Below are 22,584 nucleotides of genomic sequence, written 5' to 3'. Positions count from 1 at the left end.
CAGACTAACAATTAGAACTTATCCTATAGTGTATTGTAGTGTATACGCTGCCTGTGTTCTGTGAAAACAGAAACTTTTCCAAGTCTCCAATTATTGCTGCTGGAGAGTACCGGAAGTGATGTGGTTGGAGATTTTGGCAAGTTGGAGTTTTCGGCAGAACTCCGGAAGCCAATCATTGACTGAGACCCAATGATCGGCTTGCCTTGTAACGAATCACACCAGGTACATGATCCAGCGCAGGGAGGCTGCTTTGCTGCTGCACATCTACATAAGGTGGTCGCCAAGCAGATCTTAATCTTTCAGATAATTAATATAGTGTTAAATAAACAATACTTCTAAACAGGGTTTCCTTTTTTTTTTTTTATATTTAAAATATCTACAAGTACAAGCACATCGAATGCAACATTTTGACAATGGTAGAAATGTTAACAGGAACTGAATCTGCCATCTCCGAGAGGGATGAAGGTGGTTAAGGACAAGAAGCACATGTTTGGAAATAGACAGCAGATAGAAGACCAAGTTACATTCAACAAAGCCAAAGTGCTGTATTACACATTCGGTAATAGTATACCTAAAAATGACAGCAATAGTACTTTATAAATCATAATACCATGATTGTTAGCAACATTGTGTTATGTATTCTACTGTGTGTTTGAGAGGATAAGAGTAAAAGGTCCCACAAGCAGCACATGGTTTAGTGATCAATCATGCAGCAAAGAGGAAGCCAAATGTTATTAATGAACAAGTTGTAAAACTAGCAACTGTATAGAACCTGAACATGCATTAGAGGCGCTTGAGCAGCAAACATTAACAGCCAGAAATCTTTTTTTTTTTAGGTAAGGATCGCTTCCATAATGTGCACTGATAACTATCCAGAAACCGCTGCATATGCAGAATAGAAGCCTGTAGCCTTTATGTACAACAATAAAATACACATGTCGGTGAACCAGATCGTACCAGTATTTCAGACAATTATTTTCATCCTTGTGTTAAAGACCATCAACCAAACAAAAAGATATGCGTTACCTTGAAGAGCAGAGCAGAGTTTCTGACGGAGAAGAAGGCTATTTGGAACCAGACTGAGCTCTTCTGGAGCTTGCAGCAACTGGTTCCTGTCACTCATGGGGTGACATTCTTCAGCCTGCTCTGATCTCCTCGTCATCTGAGAACAGACAGCACTTGTGCCTAGCTGGACCTAATCTGCTCGTCTCAGTGACATTCCAAACCCCACCAGAAAAATAGAAGACAACACAAGTTGTGCTCACTTGTGTACATTTCACAGCTGTCATAACTACGACCATCCCAAGAAACAAAGTGAAAGACAAAGTCACATGGTTTTAGAAGGAAACTGAACTATATCAATGAATTAACTATTTTTAATGCTTATGCTGCTAGTGTTAGTAATTAGATAGGAAGGTATATATTAGATTGACATTTTTTAACAATTTTTTTTAACATTTCTTCAAGTTGCTTTCTGGCCTAGGCCAAAATGACATATGTCCCATGAGTCTTTATGGCTTCATTTTTTTTTCTTTAATCAGGAGGAGAGGCTTTCTCAGTAAGCACACCCCTGTCTGCTAGCCTGAGCTAAGGCCCCATTCACAACTGAGTGTAGCGTTTTTACAGCGTTTTGTCGCGCGTATTTGCACGTCTGCCGGCGTTTTTGAGCTTTGGCATTTTTTTTATTAGCCAATAGGAAAAATTATCATCTGTTTCATTGTTGCTATGTTTTTAGATTTTGTCATCTGCTTCTTCCTCCAAAAACGCCCAAATCTGCCCGATTCGAGCAACCAAAAAGGGTCCAGAACTTGCTTGAGCTTCAGGAGACTTGGAGTGGAGATGTGATCCATCTCCATAAAGAATAATGGATTTTTTCCCCTCAAGCGTTTTGTGGCTTCAGGCTTCAAGCTACAAAATGCTCAGGTGTGAATGGGGCCTAAGGGAAGAGGGATTTCAGGACGTCAGTGCTACATGAATCATCAACTCTTACTTAACAAAATAAAGCATGGAAACATGGACGGGTGAGATTTTAGTTTCAATATTAAATTGATACTAAAGTCCTATTTTTCTTATTTAACCATTTGCCAACTACATAGTAAGTGCAGGAGATCAGCTCTATTGCGCTAAATGATGTACCTGTACGTACCACTGAAGGCGCGATCACATGCTGATTAGACACAGGGGATGCCAATCAGCCAGTCTGGTGGACCCGATGTCTGCCAGTCACCCACGATCATTCCCGGGAGAGACAGAATGTAAACAAAGCAGATTGCCGTTTTGACGGGAGAAGATGGAGATCTGTCTTCCCCCAGTCAGAACAATCCCCCCACAGTTAGCAAGCACCCCCTATTGACACACTTAATCCTTTAATCAACCCTGTTAACCCCCTCCCTGCCAGTGTCATTAGTATAGTAAGGCCTCTTGCACATGATACTCTTGCTTTAAGCAGCCATTTTTTGCAGGACCTTTTTTTTTTATGTATTTTCACGTATTTATGCGCAAAATGTTGTGCATTTTCGCATGCATACTTATTCTGGCATTTGCAATATGTTAATGGGCATTTGCGCACAAATGAGGTGTAAATTATTGACAAAAATGCAGATTTTTCTAAAGAATACATGGCACTTGTTTACGCGGCTGTGTGCCTAGGAACATTACAATTAATGAGCTGTATTTTAGCTCAGTAAAAAAATAAAGCTGTACTGCGCTTTTTCAAGTGCATATTTTTTTCTGATCAATGTATTAAGAGTGCTTTCACACTGAGGCGTTGGGGGCATCGGCAGTAAAGCACGGGCTGTTATTAGCGGTGCTTTACTGTCATTTTAGCAGAGCTATTCGTCCACTAGTGGGGCACTTTTAACCCCCGCTAGCGGCCGAAAAAAGGGTTAAAATCGCCTGCAAAGGCGCTGCAATGTTGCAGTCTGGCTAAAAATCACTGATCGGCACCATTTCTAGTAAAAAAAATAAAAATAAATTCCATAAAAATATCCCATCATTTATAGACAATATAACTTTTGCGCAAACCAATCTATATACGCTTATTGGGATTTTTTTTTTTTAAACGGGAGTCCGCCGGGACTCCGCGTTTTTTTTTTTTTTTAAAAGCCAGCAGCTACAAATACTGCAGCTGCTGACTTTTAAAATAGTGACACTTACCTGTCCAGCGCGCCCGCGATGTCGGCACCCGAAGCCGATCTCTAGATCGTCTCTCAGGTGCTGCCGCCGCCATCTTGGGTATGGGAATCAGGAAATGGAGCCTTTCGGCTTCATTTCCCGGTTCCCTACTGCGCATGCGCGAGTCGCGCTGCACAATAAGGACGGTCCCCGCTGCCTCTGGGATCTGTGTGTTTCCCAGCAGGCAGCGGGGCACTTGCAGAAAGGGGCGGGCACTTGCGGAAAGGGGCGTAATCTACGCCCCTTTCCGCACAGAGCTATCCCGGAAGTGGGTGCAGATACCTGTACTGTACAGGTATCTGCACCCCCCTCCCCCCTGAAAGGTGCCAATTGTGGCGCCGGAGGGGGGGAGGGTTCCGATGAGCGGAAGGTCCACTTTAGGGTGGACCTCCGCTTTAACAAAAAATACTTAGCCGAATACATATTCGCCTAAATTTATGAAGAAACTAGATTTTTTCCTATTTTTTTTTATTGGATATGTTTTATAGTAGAAAATAAAAAATATTGTTTTTCAAAATTGTCTCTTTTTGTTGTTTATAGCACAAAAAATAAAAACCGCAGAGGTGATCAAATACCACGAAAAGAAAGCTCTATTTGTGGGGGGGGGGGACATCAATTTTATTTGGGTACAGCGAAGCCACCAAAAACAAACCCAATGAAGGCACATTCTAAGAGGAGCTTTTAAGCAGAAAAATGCACTTAGGACCCTAAATGCACATAACCATGCACGAATGAATTGATATTCTAGGGAGTAGAATGCATTTACGCCCCTCAGTAAGCAAGTACTTGTGCAAATGCTTAGTATTGGCACCGTTACCGCTACCAGTATCAGTGCAACCCTACTAAGCAGGGAGCTATACATACTGTACAGTATATTCCAGCACACTGCAGCTTTGTGAAAAGTTCACTCACATTTCCCTAATTTATCATTTCTGCAATCCAGCATGAGCACATAGAGCACTTCAAAGAGTCAGTAGGAGTACCATGCTAGGCAACACCCTCTACCCCAGCTTTCTATATAACCAGTCACTTTTAAATATCCAAGGCCACTTTAGATTGGTGATTGTCAGAAGTGTTTATAACTGACATTTTTCACATTCTGTATGTGGGAGGCAGCAAGGACAAAATGGGAGGGGGAGTGGATGGGTGCACTACAAAATTGCCTAGATTAAAATCTGATTTAAAGCAGAACTTCACTCATAAACACTGACTATTTTTAATCCTTTTGCTGCTAGCATTAGTAAATAGATAGGAAAGTATAACATACTTACTTGTTTCAAACATTTTACAATTCTTAAATTACTTAATGGTTTCCAGGCCTTGGCAAATTCCAGGAGTCTTCAGGAGGCAAGGAGAGGAGGGGTTTTCTCAGCTAAGAACACTCTCCTGCCTGCATGCCTGAGCTAAGGGCAGATGGATTACAGGAAGTAAATGCTACATGAATCATCTGCCTTTACTCAACCAGAAATAATATGGGGTGTTTTTCAAAGCAATTTTCCACTAAAATAGAACTTAGAGATGTGGAAGGATGGATTGGTTTGCTTTGGATATTAAAAAATGATCAAATAGAGTTTTTGGTTTGTGGTACTCATCACTAATCACTAGCAGCAGGATAAAGAGGGTGCCTATCTGTTGCTATAAAGCCGCTAACGGCAGTATTACCCCTCTGAAATGAGCCTTACTGAGCACATAGGCTATGCTTCCAGTAAGTGCAGTGGCGTAGCTACAGGGGTCACCATGGCACACCTGCTCCAGGGGGCCCGTGCAGGTGGTAGAGAGAGTCTGTCAGACCAAACTCCCCATTGTGCATTGGGAGCTCGGTCAGACAGAAAATACATTCAACAAAAGGGAAAGCAAAGGAGGGAGAGGTGCGTTCCCGAGTGCTGTGCTTTATGCCTCCCCTAATGTGCAGTACTGTACTACAGATTTTTTGTAAGGTTGTGTGTATACATACACACAATGTATATGTGAGTAATTATATGCGTTTTTAAATTTGTGTGTGTGTGTGTATGCATGTATGTATGTATTCCACCCATCATGATACATTGCAGATCATTCCATCCATCCCATGTTACAGCAAAACATTCCTCCCATCCCATGACACACTGCAGAGCATTCCACCCATCCTATAACACACTGCAGAGCATCCCACCCATCCCGACACTGCAGAGCATTCCACCCATCTATGATGCACTGCAGAGCATTACAACTATCCCATAACACACTACAGGGTTTCCATCCATTCCATGACACACTGCCAAGCAGTCCACCCATCCCATGACACTGCAGAGCATTCCACCCATCCCATAACAACGCAGAGCATTCCACCCATCCCATGACACCACAGAGCATTTTGCCCAGTGGTGGAACTACCAGGGTTACAAAGGTTGCACTTGTCACCACATGGGGGCCCCAAGACAACAGGAAGCGGGCCTGCTGCAGAACATGTTGAAAGGTTTGCACTGCAGGGTCGTAATAAAGGGTCCCACAATGAGAGTAAAGGGGCCCGGGCTTGAAGGGAAGAGCCTCAGGACCAGTGGGTCGGGGGGCCCTGAAAGTTCTAGTTACACCTCAGCTAGAGTGTACCTTTAAGTTTCCCAATTAAGAAATGCTGTCTGAACTGGCTGTTGAGAGAGCCGCCTTCACTTGTTCATCGCAAAACAAATCAGCAAGAAGAAGACAGCTGCAACAAAGACTGAGAGGTAGCTAAGATATAAAATGTGTATGGTCATTTTTACTTGATGACAAGCCAGGTCTACCATATCATTGCCCAAAATAGCCCTGCTACTAATCATCAACTAGTAACTAGAGAAGTTGTGAAACATGGCTGATAAGTTAGCAAGCGAGGAAGCATTTCTGTAACCCCTGAAGCTACTCAAACTTGAATGATGTGATACTTTCAACTAGATCAGAACTGCATGGCTACCCAAAGTGTTTCAAATTGAAATTTTACAGTACAAGCTTTCCAACATTTACATAAAAAAAAAAAACGAACTTACCATTACAGGCAGTGGTAGCTATGCAATGGATTGAAGAAGTTAAATTATTTTTACACAAGCTTTTGATCTGTTCTTTTATATCTGTTTTTACTATAAAACCCAGCTTTTATATATCTTTGGAATCAATTCATAAAGCAGCTTTATAAACTGCATCTGCTTTAAAAGGGACCTATAGTGTTATAAAAAATGTTTAGACTTTGAGGTCTCATTCACTTTTCGCATAGCGGAAATGCACGTTCGTACTTGCTTTTTTTTTTTTTTTTTGCATGCTTTTTGTGCATTTCCACGGGTCACACATGGGGCAGCTTATTCACTTGAATGGGCTGCCCTGTGCACAACAAATGTGCCAAAGAAGGCGTGGAGTGTCACGCGACAAATTGTCAGGGCTGGGCTTAGCCCTTCCTTCTCAAAGCTGGCTGCTCAACTGTCGGCTAATTGCCAGCTCCTATCTCTCCACAGTGACTCGCCTGTTGATATCCTGCTTGTCAGTCCTGCCTACTTAAGCCGTCCAGCCCAGATGATCTCTGCCTTCTCCTTGGTGACATCTTTAGAGACGCTCTCCTGTGTTCCCGTTAAAGACCTGCTTGGCTGACATTCCTTCTGGTTCCAGATCCTGCTTGCTGTTCTACTATGCTCATCTCCGGCTCCCTGATGTTTTGGCTTGTCTGACTATCCATTCCGGTTCCTGAACTCTGGCTAGGTTTTGACTACGTTTACTCTGTTTACCTTTTTTAATTATTATTAAACAAGTGTGATTTTGTACTTTTGTCTCAGTCTGATTCAAAAATAAAGCTTTTTAAAAGCACGGATATGATTTATAAATGTACAGGGACTCAAAAGCAAGCAAAGTGTCATTTGAACAAATTTATGGGGGGGGGGGGGGGGGGTGTTTAGTCAGGTGGAGAAGTATTCCTACCCCTCGAATATTTTTCACATTTAGTCATGTTAAAACCAAAAAACTTGAGTGTATTTTTTGGGACTTTATGTGATAGATCAACACAAAGTGGCACAGAATTGTGAAGTGGAAGGAAAATGATAAAATGTTTTTCAAAATTATTTACAAATAAATATGTGAAAAGTGTGGGGTGCATTTGTATTCAGCCCCCTCCCCCCCGAGTCAGTACTTTGTAGAACCATCTTTCACTAAAACTACAGCTGCTAATCTTTTGGGGTATGTCTCTACCAGCTTTGCACATCCAGAGAGTGAAATTTTTGCCCAACCTCTTTGCAAAATAGCCCAAGATCTGTCTGTTGGACGGAGAGCGATTTGCAAGTCTTGCCACAGATTCTCAATTGTATTTAGGTTTGGACTTTGACTGAGCCATTCTAACACATGAATATGCTTTGATCTAAACCATTCCATTGTAGCTCTGGCTGTATGTTTAGGGTCGTTGTCCTGCTGGAAGGTGAACGAACCTCTGCCCCAGTCTCCAGTCTTTTACAGACTCTAACAGGTTTTCTTATAAGATTGCCCTGTATTTGGTTTCATCGATCTTCCCATCAACCCTGACCAGCTTCCCTGTCCGTGCTGAAGAAAATCATCCCCACAACATTATGCTGCCACCACCATGTTTCACAGGGGGATGGTGTGTTCAGGGTGATGTGCAGTGTTAATTTTCCACCACACATAGCGTTTTGCATTTAGGCCAAAAAAGTTAAATTTTGGTCTCATCTGACCAGAATACCTTCTTTCACATGTTTACTGTGTTCCCCACATGGCTTCTGGCAAACTGCAAAGGGACTTCTTATGGCTTCCTTTCAATAATAGCTTTCTTCTTGCCACTCCTCTATAAAGGCCAGATTTGTGGAGTGCACGACTAATAGTTGTCCTGTGGACAGATTCTTCCCCCTGAGCTGTGGATCTCTGCAGCTACTCCAGAGTTTCCAAGGGCCTCTTGGCTGCTTCTCCGATTAATGCTCTACTTGCCCGGCCTGTCAGTTTAGGTGGACAGCCATGTCTTGGTAGGTATACAGTTGTGCCATACTCATTCCGTTTTAGGACGATGGAGATGTTCAAAGCTTGGGATTTTTATTTTTAGAACCTAATCCTGCTTTAAACTTCTACACAATGTTATCTCTGCCTGTCCGTTGTGTTCCTTGGCTTTCATGATGCTGTTTGTTAACTAAGGTTCTCTAAACAAACCTCTGTGGGCTTCACAGAACAGCTGTATTTAAACTGAGACTAAATTACACACAGGTAGACTATAATTTACCAATTAGATGACCTCTGAAGGCAATTGGTTCCACTAGATTTTAGTTAGGGGTATCAGAGTAAAAGGAGGCTTAATACAAAATGTACGGCACACTTTTATTAATTTATTATTAGATATTTGTAAAAATAAAATTGAGATATTTGTAAAAATAAATAAAATAAAACCATTTATAATTTTCCTTCCACTTCACAATTGTGCCACTTTGTGTTGGTATATCACATAAAATCCCAATAAAATACATTTATGTTTTTGGTTGTAACAAGACAAAATGTGGACAATTTCAAGGGGTGTGAATACTTTTTCAAGGCACTGTATATAAAAAACAGAAATCACTGGATCTATAGCAGAACGGCTCACGCCTCAAATCTATATAGGGATTTGAAAGGTAGAAATGGTTTATCAGGAGTCTCTATAAAGGTCTGGCACTAGTAAGCTCATGGAAAAAGGTTTCATAATCTTAGGACCTCTAAGCAACACTAGTAGAAACTACAGGCTGTTTTTTCATTCTTAGGTTGTGCCCACCGAATAATTGCCTAACTGGCCAGTTCAAGGCTGAGCGCAATGACAGTTGCCTGCGACTCCCATGGGGCAATATCGTTCATCATTTTTGAGAATTCTCGCCAAAGAAGGTGGCTCAGAAGGTGCTAAGGCCATAGGCATAACTGCAATGAAATCTCCCTGGCATAAGACTGAGGATTGATTCACTCCAATGGAGCCAAGGGAGACTCAGAAAAGTATAGAAAACTGAAGAGAGTCTAGTAAGGGATAGCCCTCTTTGAGGTCCATATCAGGCTCTTATATAAAGAGCACTTTGGCCACCCCAGAACTTTATATGGACAGCAGGACCACTCCCCAGTGCATCTGTCGTTGGACATGTCATGCTGCAAGGCAGTGACAACTTGGCTTCCAATACTAGGCAAACCATCAGTATTCACAAAACTGCTGGAGGAGAGATTCAAATAGCAGAAGGTTATCAGGTCACTGTAGGTGGCAACAAGGACTAACCATGATTAAACTTCATGTCTCTTGAAATTAGGGACAGTGTCAGGAAGGTGCTACCTCACATTGAATAACAGGAATAAGTGTGCAGGAAGTTTAGCATTCAGTCCCTCTGTGTTTGAATCCTTACTGTAGTAAACCAATAAACCAACCAATAATGTTGCCCAATGAAGTCATGTATGTGTTTGGCCTACATAGCTTACTCAGAAATGGAGTCTTCAGAGACAGTGTCATACTAGAGGATGTACCATGGCTCTGGAAAACGATCTGTGGTTAACATAGTACACAAGGGTCTGGAAAGTGCCACAATGCAGAGCCCAGTGCCAGAATCACACATTCAAGGCAAATCCCGCAATCATCCAGTCCAGCGAGGTCCAGTTACAGCGTTCAAAACTACTGTGAGGATACACTGATACAGATAGCTGCATAAAGACAAGTTCAAGCAACATGTAGGAATGTCTTGATTAAAGAAAACAAATGTATCTTGAAAACAAGAAAAACAGCTAGCAAAGATGGTTAACAATTTTTCAGCAGAGAAAGGGCATCTGTCCTCTTAGGTCCCTAGCAAAAATGAGTCATACTGGCAGGGGGAGGGTAATACCAGTCTGGTCATTGTTATTTATTTGCCAGTGTCCAAATTCTACTATAGGTGGAGGTATAGCCCAACAGTTCCTGATTCCTTAATACAGGGCTCGACAAACCCCAGGCGCCAGGTCGCCAATGCGACCAGAAATCGCGACCTGGCGCCTAAGCTGCCACCAGCCGACTCACTATCGATGCCCCAGACATGCAGCAGCATTAACACTGACTGCCGTCCTTCTCCCTCCTTCACACTCTGCAGCACCGCGCTGTGTGTGAAACTGACACGCAATGGAGAGAGGAGGATCTGTCAGCCTGATGTCGGGGTGGGCGGGACCCGGCCGGGGTGGGGGCGGGACCCAGCAAGCTATCAAACACCCGCCAATGGGATCTGGGCGGGCCGCTACGTGTATGTGGCCCGCCCCTTTTCTTAAGCAGCCCAATCGTTGGCTGGTGTTTGATAGCTGCTGAGTCCCGCCCACCCCGGCCGGGTCCCGCCCACCCCGACATCAGGCTGAAATCTGACATATCCACCTCTCTGTTACTTGTCAGTTTCACACCCCGGCAGGGTCCCGCCAGCTCCTTTGTTACATTTAAGTAACAGAGTGCTCCGTGTGAAACCTGCCAGTGCCAATCAGTGCCACCTGCCACCAATCAGTGCCAACCAGTGCCACCTCCAATCAATATCACCTGCAACCAACCAGTGCCACCTGCCAGTGCCACCTGACAGCGCCAACCAGTGCCACCGCCAATCAATACCATCTGCCACCACCAACGAGTGCCACCTGCCACCAACCAGTGCCACCGCCAATCAGTGCCACCTGCCACCACCAATCAGTGCCACCTGCCACCGCCAATCAGTGCCAGTGCCAACCAGTGGCACCTGCCAGTGCCACCACCAATCAGTGCCACCTGCCAGCGGCAACCAGTGCCATCTGCCACCGCCAATCAGTGCCACCTGCCACCACAAATCAGTGCCACCTGCTAGTGCCAACCAGTGCCACTGCCAATCAATACCACCTGCAACCACCACCCAGTGCCACCTGCCACCACCCAGTGCCAATCAGTGCCACCTACCAGTGCCACCTGTCACCGCCAGTCAGTGCCACCTGTCACTGCCAGTCAGTGCCACCGCCAATCAGTGCCACCGCCAACCAGTGCCACCTACCAGTGCCACCTGCCACCACCTACCAATGCCACCACCAACCAGTGCCACCTGCCACCGCCAATCAGTGCCACCTCCAATCAGTGCCACCACCAATCAGTGCCACCTGCCAACAGCAACCAGTGCCACCGCCAATCAGTGCCATCTGCCAGTGACAACTAGTGCCATCGCCAACCAGGGCCACCTGCCATCACCAACCAGGGCCACCTGCCATCACCAACCAGGGCCACCTGCCATCACCAACCAGGGCCACCTGCCAGTGCCAATAGTGCCCCTTGCCAGCTTCAAACCAGTGTCACCTGCCAGTTCCAAACCAGTGTCACCTGCCAGTTCCAAACCAGTGTCACCTGCCAATGCCAACTAGTGTCACCTGTCGGTGCCATCTGGCAGTTCCACGTGCCTTCCAGTGGCAACCAGTGCCACCTGCCAGTGCCAGCCAGTTCCATCTGTTGCCAGCCTTACTCTTTCTGGTCAGCCCATACCCCTGATGTAACAGCGTTTCAATGGAGTTATTGACTGGGTGCTCCATTGTGGTGTTAGGGATAGGGGGTGAAAATGAGTGGCCTTACCCCGGGAGCTGGAAAAAAAAACTGGCTCCTAACTTTTTTAACTGGCTCCTAAATTCAAAGCAAATTTGTCAACCCCTGCCTTAATAAACAAGAGAGAAAAACTATTACTCCTCAACAGAGATGTGTACTTATTGGTCCAAATATAGGTCTGGAGTGAACCTGAAAGCAAGCTGTCATTCCTGCAAAAATCCGTGCCCAGCACAAAGTTAAAGGGTAACTGAGCATACCGACTCAGCAAATTGCTGCTTCCACTGTAAGGCTGGCCATGCATTATACAATTTTCCTTAAGATTTACCAAATCCATATCAAATGAGGCCAGACTTGAACACTTTCAATTTTTATGCAGTCGGGCAGGCCCTTGTACTACATAGTTGAAGGTAAATCTAAAGGAAATTGAATAAGAAAATATAGGCATGACCAGCTTAAAACTGGGCTCTTGGCTTTGCACCCTGCAACATAAGCCAACATGGCCAAATGGAATAAGCTAATATCTCATGTGCCCAGTTCTCAAAGCGGACCAAAAAAAGAAAAAAGGTAAACGAAAAATACAGTACACAAAATGATATGTTTGGAGTGGGCACATTCCAATAAGAAAAAAAAAAGTAATGAAATAAATGCTGCCACCAACTTTTGAAGTCCTTTCTCTGGAAAGCAATATATTTTATACTGCCTGGATAGTTCATAAATCCTGCTAGGTTGTAGATTTAGGTGACATCTGTATAATACATTATATTCACTGATGCACTGTGATTTTTGGACCAAGCCTCACATGTTTTCTCTTATCCTAGAGTACTGAATTGTTTGCATTGACAGGTGTCTTTCCTTTCCTCCAGCAATGTTTTGCCATAAAGCGGGTGGGGGGGTTGGCTTGGTCTAAAATGAATTTGTAGTTCCAATGTCTACTAAGTCTGACCAATGCTTTTATTGTAGGAAGGCTTTCAGAAATGAGTGTTAATAGTTTATTTGTATCAAAAATTACCAGAAGAGAAATCCAAATCAATCAATATATGGTGTGGCCACCCATTGCCTTCAAAACAGCATTAATTCTTCTAGATACACTTGCACACAGTTTTTTTATTCCAAACAACCCCTGTTCCGCCCCCTCACTTTCCACGCTGTGATTGAAAGCAGTGACAGCCAATGGTTTGCCAATGAGGAGGGAGAGTCCCCGGAGAGAAGATGATCTCGTGTACATCGCTGGATCGAGAGGGAGCTCAGGAAAGTATAAGGAGGCTAGGGGGACTGCTGGACATAGGTTTTTTATCCTCATGTATAGAATGCATAAAGGTTCAAAAAAAACCTTCAACCTTTAGAACCACTTCAATACCAGACACTTTCCCCCCTTCCTGCCCAAGCCAATTTTCAGAATTCAGTGCTGTCGCTGTTTAAATGACAATTGCACGGTTATGCTACACTGTACCCAAACAAAATTTTTATAATTTTGTTCCCACAAATAGAGCTTTCTTTTAGTGGTATTTGATCACTTCTGGGGCTTTTATTTTTTGCTAAACTAAAAAAATAACAAAAAAAAAAAAAAAAATATTTTTTATTTTTCGTCTGTTATAAAATGTTGTAAATAAGTACATTTTCTCCTTCACTGGTGGGCCCTGATAAGGCTGTACTGATGGGCACTGAGGTGGCACCAATGAGGTGACACTGATGGCACTGATATGCAACAATGAAAGGCTGCACTGATGGGTACTTATGGGTGGTACTGATGAGCACTGATAGGTGGCACTGATGGGCATCATTGCTATGGAGGCACTGGCAAGTATTGCTGATGGGTACTGATTGGCATATGTTGGCACACATTGGCATTTCTGGTAACCATGGGTGACATACCTGATGGTCATCAGTGGTGACCATCCCTAGTGGTCCTGGTGGCATCCCTGGTGATCCTCCTCAGGGGCAGCACTGATAACCAATCAGCGCAGGTCCCTCCTGTCAGAGCAGCAGCCGATCAGCTCTCCTCTACTCGCGTCTATCAGACGCAACTGAAGAAAAGCCGATACACAGCTCTACCGGTTTACATAGTGATCAGTTGTGATTGGACACAGCTGATCACGAGGTAAAGAGTCTCCTCAGACCTAGATCGGAGTTGTAGTGTGTCAGACTGACACACCACAACAGCGATCGCCACGTGGTGGTTTGTTATCCTGATGACGTCATATGAAGTCCGGTCAGGATAACCAAACCACTGTGCCAATGTCATATTGCTACACGGTGAGCAGAAAGTGGTTAAGAACCCTTTGTCTGCATGTCTAAAAAGCCAACAGTGACAATTTTGGATACATCTGCACCACAATATTAAGATTATGCACACTTCATTTCTTAAAAGATTTTTTTTGCAGAATCATACTTACCTAGGTGGATGCAGTTCGATGCTGCATCTGTCCCCCGCTGGCTCTAACACTCAGAACTGAGCGATCAAACACTGCTGGTTGCTCAGTTCTCAGGGCTCCCTGAGCCGAGAGCTGGTGACTGTCAGTCAACCGCTGTCTGTTCTTCCCCCCCCCTCACTCACTCCACAGCGTTGGGCTGAGGAGGGGGGCGGGAGCAGCCGGCTCAGGCTCTCAGCAGCTCGCCGAGAGGCTGAGCAGGGTGACGGTCCAGGGATGTGGACGGATCCAGATTTCATGGTTGCGATCTTTCCCTAGCCTGGATTGGCTCTGTGACGTCAGGAGACAGCGAGCTTCAGCCAGCTATCTGCTGAAAATGGGTCACAGGAGGGCAGAACGAACCGTACTCCTGTGATCCACAGGAGAAGTACAGCCAAACGATCTTTGGCTGTACTTCTCCTTTAAGGTAAACCTGTCACACGCTTAGACAAGTCAAACTGAGCAAATTATGAAAACCATACAAAGCAATGGGTACTTTCTGTAAAATTAAAAAAGGTGATATAGTAAACTATACTTTTAGAAAATCTAAACTTTTCCTTTTAAAAGAAGTAGTACCAAAAGTAGGCAGCGGAAGTGGAAGAGTGTACTTGTCAAAACTAAGTACCTGCTCCCCCCGAAAAAAAAAATTACCTGCCAAATGTGGCAGGGGAGGAGGGCTTAAAGTGGAACTTACCCTTTTGAGTGGAGTTCCATTTCACTCGCAGTGAATGCTTGAGGAATGCACAATTCACTGCTTTATAAATATTCCCATTAGAAGCAGCTTTTCTGCATGCAGACATACAGTATTGAACGTCTAGATTCCCATAGAATCTTGTCTCTCCCTTGAGAATTGGATAATGTCTTATATATTATGAATGGTACAGCACAGTAAGCAGATTCAGGATTGTTTAAGTAATACCCAATAGAGGAAGCACAGTACATTTTAGTTTTTACTCAACCACATAAAACATTTTGGACAACTCTTTCTTTCTTTTAGCTAAAGGAAATGCTCAATTTGAACAAAAAGCACTAAATATGGTTTAAATCACACTAATAACCCAAAAAAGATGTTTTTTATCAAAATTACAAAACGTAGTTTGATGATAGATAAAAAATAAAATAAAAAATAAATTACAAAATGTACCGTAGAGATATATATATATATATATATTTTTTTTTTTAAGATCAAAGCTGGGCCACAAAGAATCAAATTTAACTCAATTCTGTGAACAATAAATTTTTAGAGCAACCTGATTTCTTGGAAGAAAGTTCTTCTAACATCTGCATCTGTTATAGACCAAAGTCACCATGTGCAACAAAAAACGCTTTTAAATATGCGCCCTACATTTTATAGGTTTATAAATTCTATCTTTTTTTTTTTTTTAACTATTTTTAACCTGTACTGAAGTAAGAAGATTTAAACAACTGCAGTGCAATCAGAGTGTAATGCTTTCCTGACCTGGTTTGGCAAGGGATGAGACGCTTTCCAGAGCTGAATGAGGAAACTAAAAGAGATGAATACAAGGTTCCGTTAACCACTTTCTGTCCAGGCCAATGCTGATAGTTCAAAATCATGTTAACTTTTTTTTTTTTGCTAGAAAATTAAATTACTTATAACCCACAAACATTTTTTTTTAAAGCAGAGGCCTGGGAGAATAAAATGTTGGATGTTGCAATTTTTTTTATGCAATAAAATATTTGTGTAGTCATTTTTAAAAAGCTAATTTTCAGGATATTATTATTATTATTATACAGGATTTATATAGCGGCAACAGTTTACACAGTGCTTTACAATATAAAAGGGAGACAATACAGTCATAATACAATAAAATGCAAGAGGAATAAGAGGGCCCTGCTCAGAAGAGCTTATAATCGAATAGGGTGGATACGCTTTAAAATAAATAGATACCCAACATTTCTGGCGCGAATTGTCCATTTACTCTGTGAATAGAGAAAGCATTTGTTCAGTAGTTCATGTGTGGTTATGATGGCTCAGGGCCAGATTTTTGTCACAGCTATGATTTCAGTGCTGGCCAATACATAATAGATAAAGGGTGCCCACTCCCGTAGTAGAAAAGCAATCTGTGCTGAAATCCTGAACACGTGCAATTCAGAAGCGTTCCTATACAAATCAATTAGCCTGGAATTCTCATCTAAACCCCAATGCATGGTGCTCAAAAAAACGCACATCGCACTTAATAAATCTGTACTGCAGATGCACCACATCTATGTGAACAGCTTCAATGTCATGCGATTTGGATGCGGCTCAAAATGCATCCAATTCAAATATATGTGAACCAAGCCTAAATTTGTACATGCCTGTGGAATAGCGACAACCTTTAGTACAATAAATTATCCACAGACGAGGCTTTAAAGGCCTTTACAGGTTGCTAGTTTAACAGGAGGTCTGGTGTTAGAATTACCGTATATACTCGAGTATAGGCCGACCCGAATATAAGCCGAGGCCCCCAATTTACCCCCAAAAAAACTGGCAAACTTATTGACTCGTGTATAAGCCGAGGGTGAGACATGCCTGTCCATCCCTGTGTGTGTGTCCGTCCATCCCTGTGTGTCCGTCCATCCCTGTGTGTCCGTCCATCCCTGTGTGTCCGTCCATCCATCCCTGTGTGTGTGTGTGTCCATCCATCCATCCATCCCTGTGTGTGTGTGTGTCCATCCATCCATCCATCCCTGTGTGTGTGTGTCTCCATCCATCCATCCATCCCTGTGTGTGTGTGTCTCCATCCATCCATCCCTGTGTGTGTGTGTCTCCATCCATCCATCCATCCCTGTGTGTGTGTGTATCCATCCATCCCTGTGTGTGTGTGTCTCCATCCATCCATCCCTGTGTGTGTGTGTCCATGTGTGTGTGTGTGTGTGTGTGTGTGTGTGTGTGTGTATGTGTGTGTGTGTGTGTGTCCAGCCTACCTGTGTCCCGAGCCTGTGTCCCGTGCCTTGCCTCCTTGCCTCCGTCCCGTGCCTTGCCTCCTTGCCTCTGTCCCGTGCCGTGCCTTGCCTCCGTCCCGTGTCGTGCCTTGCCTCCGTCCCGTCCCGTGCCGTGCCTTGCCTTGCCTCCGTCCCGTGCCTTGCCAGGATCGCCGCTCTTCGTCGGCGCCTCGGCGGACATTCTACCATTCAAACGCCGCGCCTCCGCCTTCGCCTGTGATAGGCGGAACACTGAATTTCCCAGCAGCCTGTGTTCCGCCTATCACGGACATCGTCTCATCCTCGTCCGTAGTACGAGGATGAGACGATGTCCGTGATAGGCGGAACACAGGCTGCTGGGAAATTCAGTGTTCCGCCTATCACAGGCGAAGGCGGAGGCGCGGCGTTTGAATGGTAGAATGTCCGCTGTCTGTCTGCTCGACACGCTGATCGAGCAGGCAGACAGCGATGACTCGAGTATAAGCCGAGGGGGGCACTTTCAGCCTCAAAAAAGAGGCTGAAAATCTCGGCTTATACTCGAGTATATACGGTATTGCTCCAACACTCAACATTCACATATGCATGCGGAACCAATGTGCGTGTTCACATTTGCACATGAAAATGAGAGCAATGAGCCCTGTAGAGTCGCTCAGATAGTGTCTACAGTAAAGCCAATCGCTGGCTGCAAATTTTGATACCAGGATCATGGCTGCAGCTCAGTATAACCACTTCCCCCAGAGTACACACATGCTTGTAATCCATGTAATTTATAGCACAAAAAATAAAAACCGCACAGGTGATCAACTAACACCAAAAGAAAGCTCTATTTGTGAGGGAAAAAAAAGACGTCAATTTTGTTTTAGTGCAAGATCACGCAATTGTCAGTTAAAACGACGCAGTGCAGAATCACAAAAAGTGCTCTGGTCAGGAAGGGGGTAAAAACGTCCGGGGCTGAAGCGGTTAATGAAGGTACAACATTTAGCAACTCACATGGTTGATTAAAACAGGCACATCTAAGTATGCAGGCATCCGGGGTAAAGCTGTCCACTTAGACCATCCTCCGCACTGCCAGTTCTCACCGCTGTCAGTCTGCAATCGTGACCGCAAAGACTACCCTGCAGTAGAGTGAACTGAAAGTGAGGCTTGAAGTGCTTGTGGAGCACAGTGTGGAAGGGATGAGGTTGATGGCGGTGTGGAGGACGGTCTATGTGGACAGCTTTACTCCGAATGCCTGCAAACTTAGATATGCCTGTTTTAATCATCAACCATGTGAGTTACTAAATGTTGTGCCTTCATTAAATGTAACCGTATTGCTACATTTAGAGGCGCCTCTCTTCTCTTTTATACTCGGATGTGATATGACGCTACTTGTATATCAAGTCAAAGTTTATGAAAAAAATTTGCCTGTATTGCAAAACACTCTCAAACCAAGTTACTCTCAAACCAAGGTTTTACTGTGTATATATTTATTAAACACACACACACACACACACACACACATTATGTGTCACTTACCCTCCACAGGAGCCAGCGATGTCACCGCTGTCCCCTGTAGCATGGAACATCCATCTTCTTCCGGGTATCGCTGCTCCAGCCACTCACAGCGCCGGAGCAGCGATGACGTCACTACCGTGCATGCGCACGGGAGCCGCCACTAGCATGCTGCTAACGGCGATAGTGCACCTGCGCGCCACTGTCTACAGAGCATGCGCCGTAGACAGCGTAGCCTGTCCTTTTGTAAATATCTCCTAAACCGTGTAGGTTTAGGAGATATTTCTTGGACCTACAGGTAAGCCTTAATCTAGGCTTACCTGTAGGTCAAAGTGGTTTGTAAGGGTTTACAACCACTTTAAACTGAAAAATGTACGATTTTAGAAAAACTATTTAGGTAGGAGTCAGTACACCATAGTTAAAATATTAAGGGTTTGAAAGCTGCTCTGACTTCTTTACCCACAATTCAGCACAGCCACAGCAGCAGTCAAATCCCACACCACTCCAGTCAGAAAATACAACTCATCTGACACAGCCCAGGCAACGTTGGTTGCAGAGTCTGCACACAATACAGCAGGTGGCCCAAGCATCCTTTCCCACAGCCCCACTATATTACTGTACTACTCAGATGAGTACTGACTCCTTCTCTTCCCGTCTCTACTTCTGTGAGCAGTACAACAGGATGCACCATCAAAACATTCTTGCAACATGTGGCGGGTAGGCACCAGGATGGCATGGCGGTCACAATGTTGGGAACAGGAACTGCCTATTCCTTAGAGCACTCTTGATCCTGCTGTTTGATGAATGGCAGATCCCCCCCTGTTGACCACTGTGAAACCACAGTGACCTGTCATGGCAGAGCAATATTGCCCATAACTAGTATGGCTGCCAGGGGTGTACAGCACTTGAAGCATTGCCCAGCACTGAATCTTTGCAACAAAATGGCTAGTGGTGCAGTGTCCCTGGGACTCCAGCAGGAGTTGTGAAGTTTATGGTCCTATGCCCGAAACTAGTTACACCAATGTATATAGTGATTTGTGGTCCCGTAGGCAACCAGTCACTGAACTGGAATGAAAATCTCCTCATTGATGCAAAGCACAAATTTTTGGACCATCAAAAGGACCTTGCAGTTTTTACAAATGTATCAGCTTAGTAACAGAAGATACATACTTGGAACCGTTTTAGAGCACCATAACCTATAAATGTTTATATCATTATGATAATATATATATATATATATACCGTATATAAATCTTGTGATCCCCAGAGTCAATTTTATCACTATGGAAAATTATGGTCGTTGATATTGTCTGATAGCTTTCCGCAATGGCTTGTGACTGGTGGAACTAAAACATAATTACATTCCATCCCAGAACATTTAATATAGAAAAAATTCAACTTGAATAAATTGTATGGCTTCTAAAAACGGCAACCTCAAACTGTAATGCCAGCCTGGAAAGTCAATCAGAGTTCTAGGTCCATGGACAGCTCGGAAACACCCAGGAGAGAACTGCATATGAAGGAAGCTGAATTAAAACCATAACTTAGGGCTAATCTACAAAACAGAGCATTTTCCCAAATTGAAATGCCTTCTAATTAAATCCGTTATTTCTTTTCCACGGTTACAGGAACATACACACCCAAAAAACATCCTACTTTTTGACAGTTTTTCCAACAAAAATAAACTATGTACTATAATCTGCTATTTGGTTAGCTTAAGGAAGCAGAGCCTGCCAACTCTATACACTTTTAAGGCTCCATTCACACTAGAGCTGCACGATTCTGGCTAAAATGAGAATCACAATTTTTTTGCTTAGAAGATAGATCACGATTCTCTCACGATTCTCGCGGCGTAACATCATCTTTGACATTAAAGCAAAAAAAAAAATTGGGCTAACTTGTTCTGAATAATATATTAAGTGTATTTTTTCCCCAAAAAATTGCATTTGAAAGACCGCTGGGCAAATACAGCGACATAAAATATTGCAGCAATTGACATTTTATTCCTTAGGGTCTCTGTTAAAATATATATAATGTTTGGGGGTTTCAAGTAATTTTCTAGTAAAAAATATGGATTTTACCTTAACAAAAAGTGTCAGAATAAGATTTAGACTTTAAGTGGTTAAACTTCCTGCATTTACAGTTGTTTATAAAACTTGGCAGACTGCCTGGATTTTCTTCTTTACACACAGAAGTTTCCCTTTGATCTAAGGAGGAAGTTGGTTACAATGTTTCATTTTAAAAACTTGGCAGACTGCCCGAATGTGTTCTTTTGATAGCTGAGTGAGTAGATAAGTCTCTGTTATATGAAAGAATTGGCAAACTCTGCAATAAAGATTGTCAGAGGGGTTGAATCGAGATCACAATTTTTTTAACGATTAATTATGCAGCTCTAATTCACACTAGTGACTGGTGTGATCTCAGATGCAACTTGAGTTGCACAGAATGGTATGAGCATGGAAATCGCATTGTTTACCATGGGGCCTGTTCAGATTTGTTTATTACAGGTGCATATATACCCTTTCTGCCAGTGTGAATTTGATTTAAATCAAGTTGATTTAAATTACAAATTAAATCATGATTTAAATCACTAGTAAAAAGGCTTGATTTAAATTTTTAAAGAGCAACTGTCATCTCTGTCCCCCAGCGGTTCCTCCTCTGACTGTTGACTCACCCACAGTCCCATTCACTTTAATGAGATGGCTGGTGATGTGGCAGTGACACAACAAGGGGAGGGACGTGGTGGCAGCAGGTGAGTGGATGCCCGCTAACGGGCGCTGCCATGATGGATCTGGTGCACTTTAAATGTAATGACATATTCTTGCTGGCAGTTAGAATCTTTAACATTTGCAAACAAAGTGAAAGTTTCTTATTTAGAATATTAAGCTGTCAGGTTAGGCCCCTTTCACACTTGTACGACTTGGGACTGCAAAGCCGCATGACAAGTCTTTCCCCATGATTTCCAATGACAACCATTCATATTAGTACGACTTCAAGTCGTGCCGACTTCAAAGCAGTCCCTGCACTACTTTAGTCAGACTTTGGCATGCAACTTGTGATCTGATTATCTTGAAGGGGAACTCCATGCCAAAATTTAAAAAAGAAAAAAAAACGGCATGGGTTCCCTCTCCAAGAGCATACCAGGCCCTTCAGCCTGGTATGGATTTTAAGGGGAACCCCCATGCCAGAAAAAACTGCGTGGAGGTCCCTCCCAAAATCCATACCATACCAGGGGGGACGCACTCCCCCTCCTGAACTGTACCAGACCGCATGCCCTCAACAAGGGGGGGTGAGTGCTTTGGGGTAGGGGGGCCCTACACCAAAGCCCCCAACAAGCGCCTCTTACCGACAACACTGGCCGTTGGTTGTCTGGGTCTGCGGGTGGAAAGCTTATGGGAATCTGGAAGCCCCCTTTAACAAAGGGGCACCTAGATCCTGGCCCCCCACCCTATGTGAATGAGTATCAGGTACATTGTACCCCTACCCATTCTCCTAAAAAAAGTGTCAAAAATAAAACACAGTACACAGGTTTTTAAAGTAATTTATTCAGCTCTTCCGGTTTCTTCTACCCTCTCCGGGTCTTCTCTGCTCTCCGTTGATGTCTTCTAGCCCACTACGGTTCTTCTCCCTCTGTCCCTCTCTCCTGCCCTAATGCTGGGCACGTGGTGTGCCACTACTTATATTGGCATGAGGGGTCACCAGGTGATGTAATCCGGATGTCACTGGCCAGGGCATGATGGGATGTGACATAAGGGGTGGGCCTCTGGTGACCCTGCCCCATGCCAATATAAGTAGGGGCACACCATGTACTCCGCATTAGAGCGGGAGAGAGCATCAAGTCAACCCGGCAAAAGAGCGAGAAGACAGTAGAGAAGACCCAGCAGAGGCAAAAGACAGCAGACACAGAGAGAAGAACCAGAGAGGGCTAGAAGACAGCAGACACAGAGAGAAGAACCAGAGAGGGCTAGAAGACATCAGTAGAGAAGACACGGAAAGGGGAGAAGAACCGGCAGAGGCAGAAGACATCAGCGGAGGAGGCAGAAGAGCCAGAGAGGGGAGAAGAAGTCAAAAGAGAGGCTGGAGCTACTTAAT

At 43.9% G+C, this 22,584-nt stretch overlaps 1 protein-coding gene across 4 annotated transcripts in view; it reads right to left on the bottom strand.

Moving 5' to 3' along the window:
• Positions 1-22,584, bottom strand: part of AIMP1 (aminoacyl tRNA synthetase complex interacting multifunctional protein 1) — a 111,321-nt gene that overhangs the window by 65,914 nt on the left and 22,823 nt on the right. The window contains exon 2 of one of the 4 annotated variants that reach the window (XM_077476675.1): positions 15,536-15,581. The exons of 2 other annotated variants lie outside the window; for them this stretch is intronic. The gene's annotated coding sequence lies outside the window, so the exon portion shown is untranslated. Of the gene's footprint in view, positions 1-1,026; positions 1,180-15,535; positions 15,582-22,584 lie in introns of those variants that run through there. One more of the 4 variants, XM_077476677.1, reaches the window with a different exon arrangement.

This window comes from Lithobates pipiens, unplaced genomic scaffold (genome assembly GCF_037356315.1).
Source record: "Lithobates pipiens isolate NorthernLeopardFrog02 unplaced genomic scaffold, aLitPip1_a1.2 Scaffold_13, whole genome shotgun sequence".
In the NCBI taxonomy this organism is placed as follows: Eukaryota; Metazoa; Chordata; class Amphibia; order Anura; family Ranidae; genus Lithobates; species Lithobates pipiens.
Note: the sequence above shows the minus strand (reverse complement) of the source record. Positions and strands in the feature narration are given on the sequence as shown.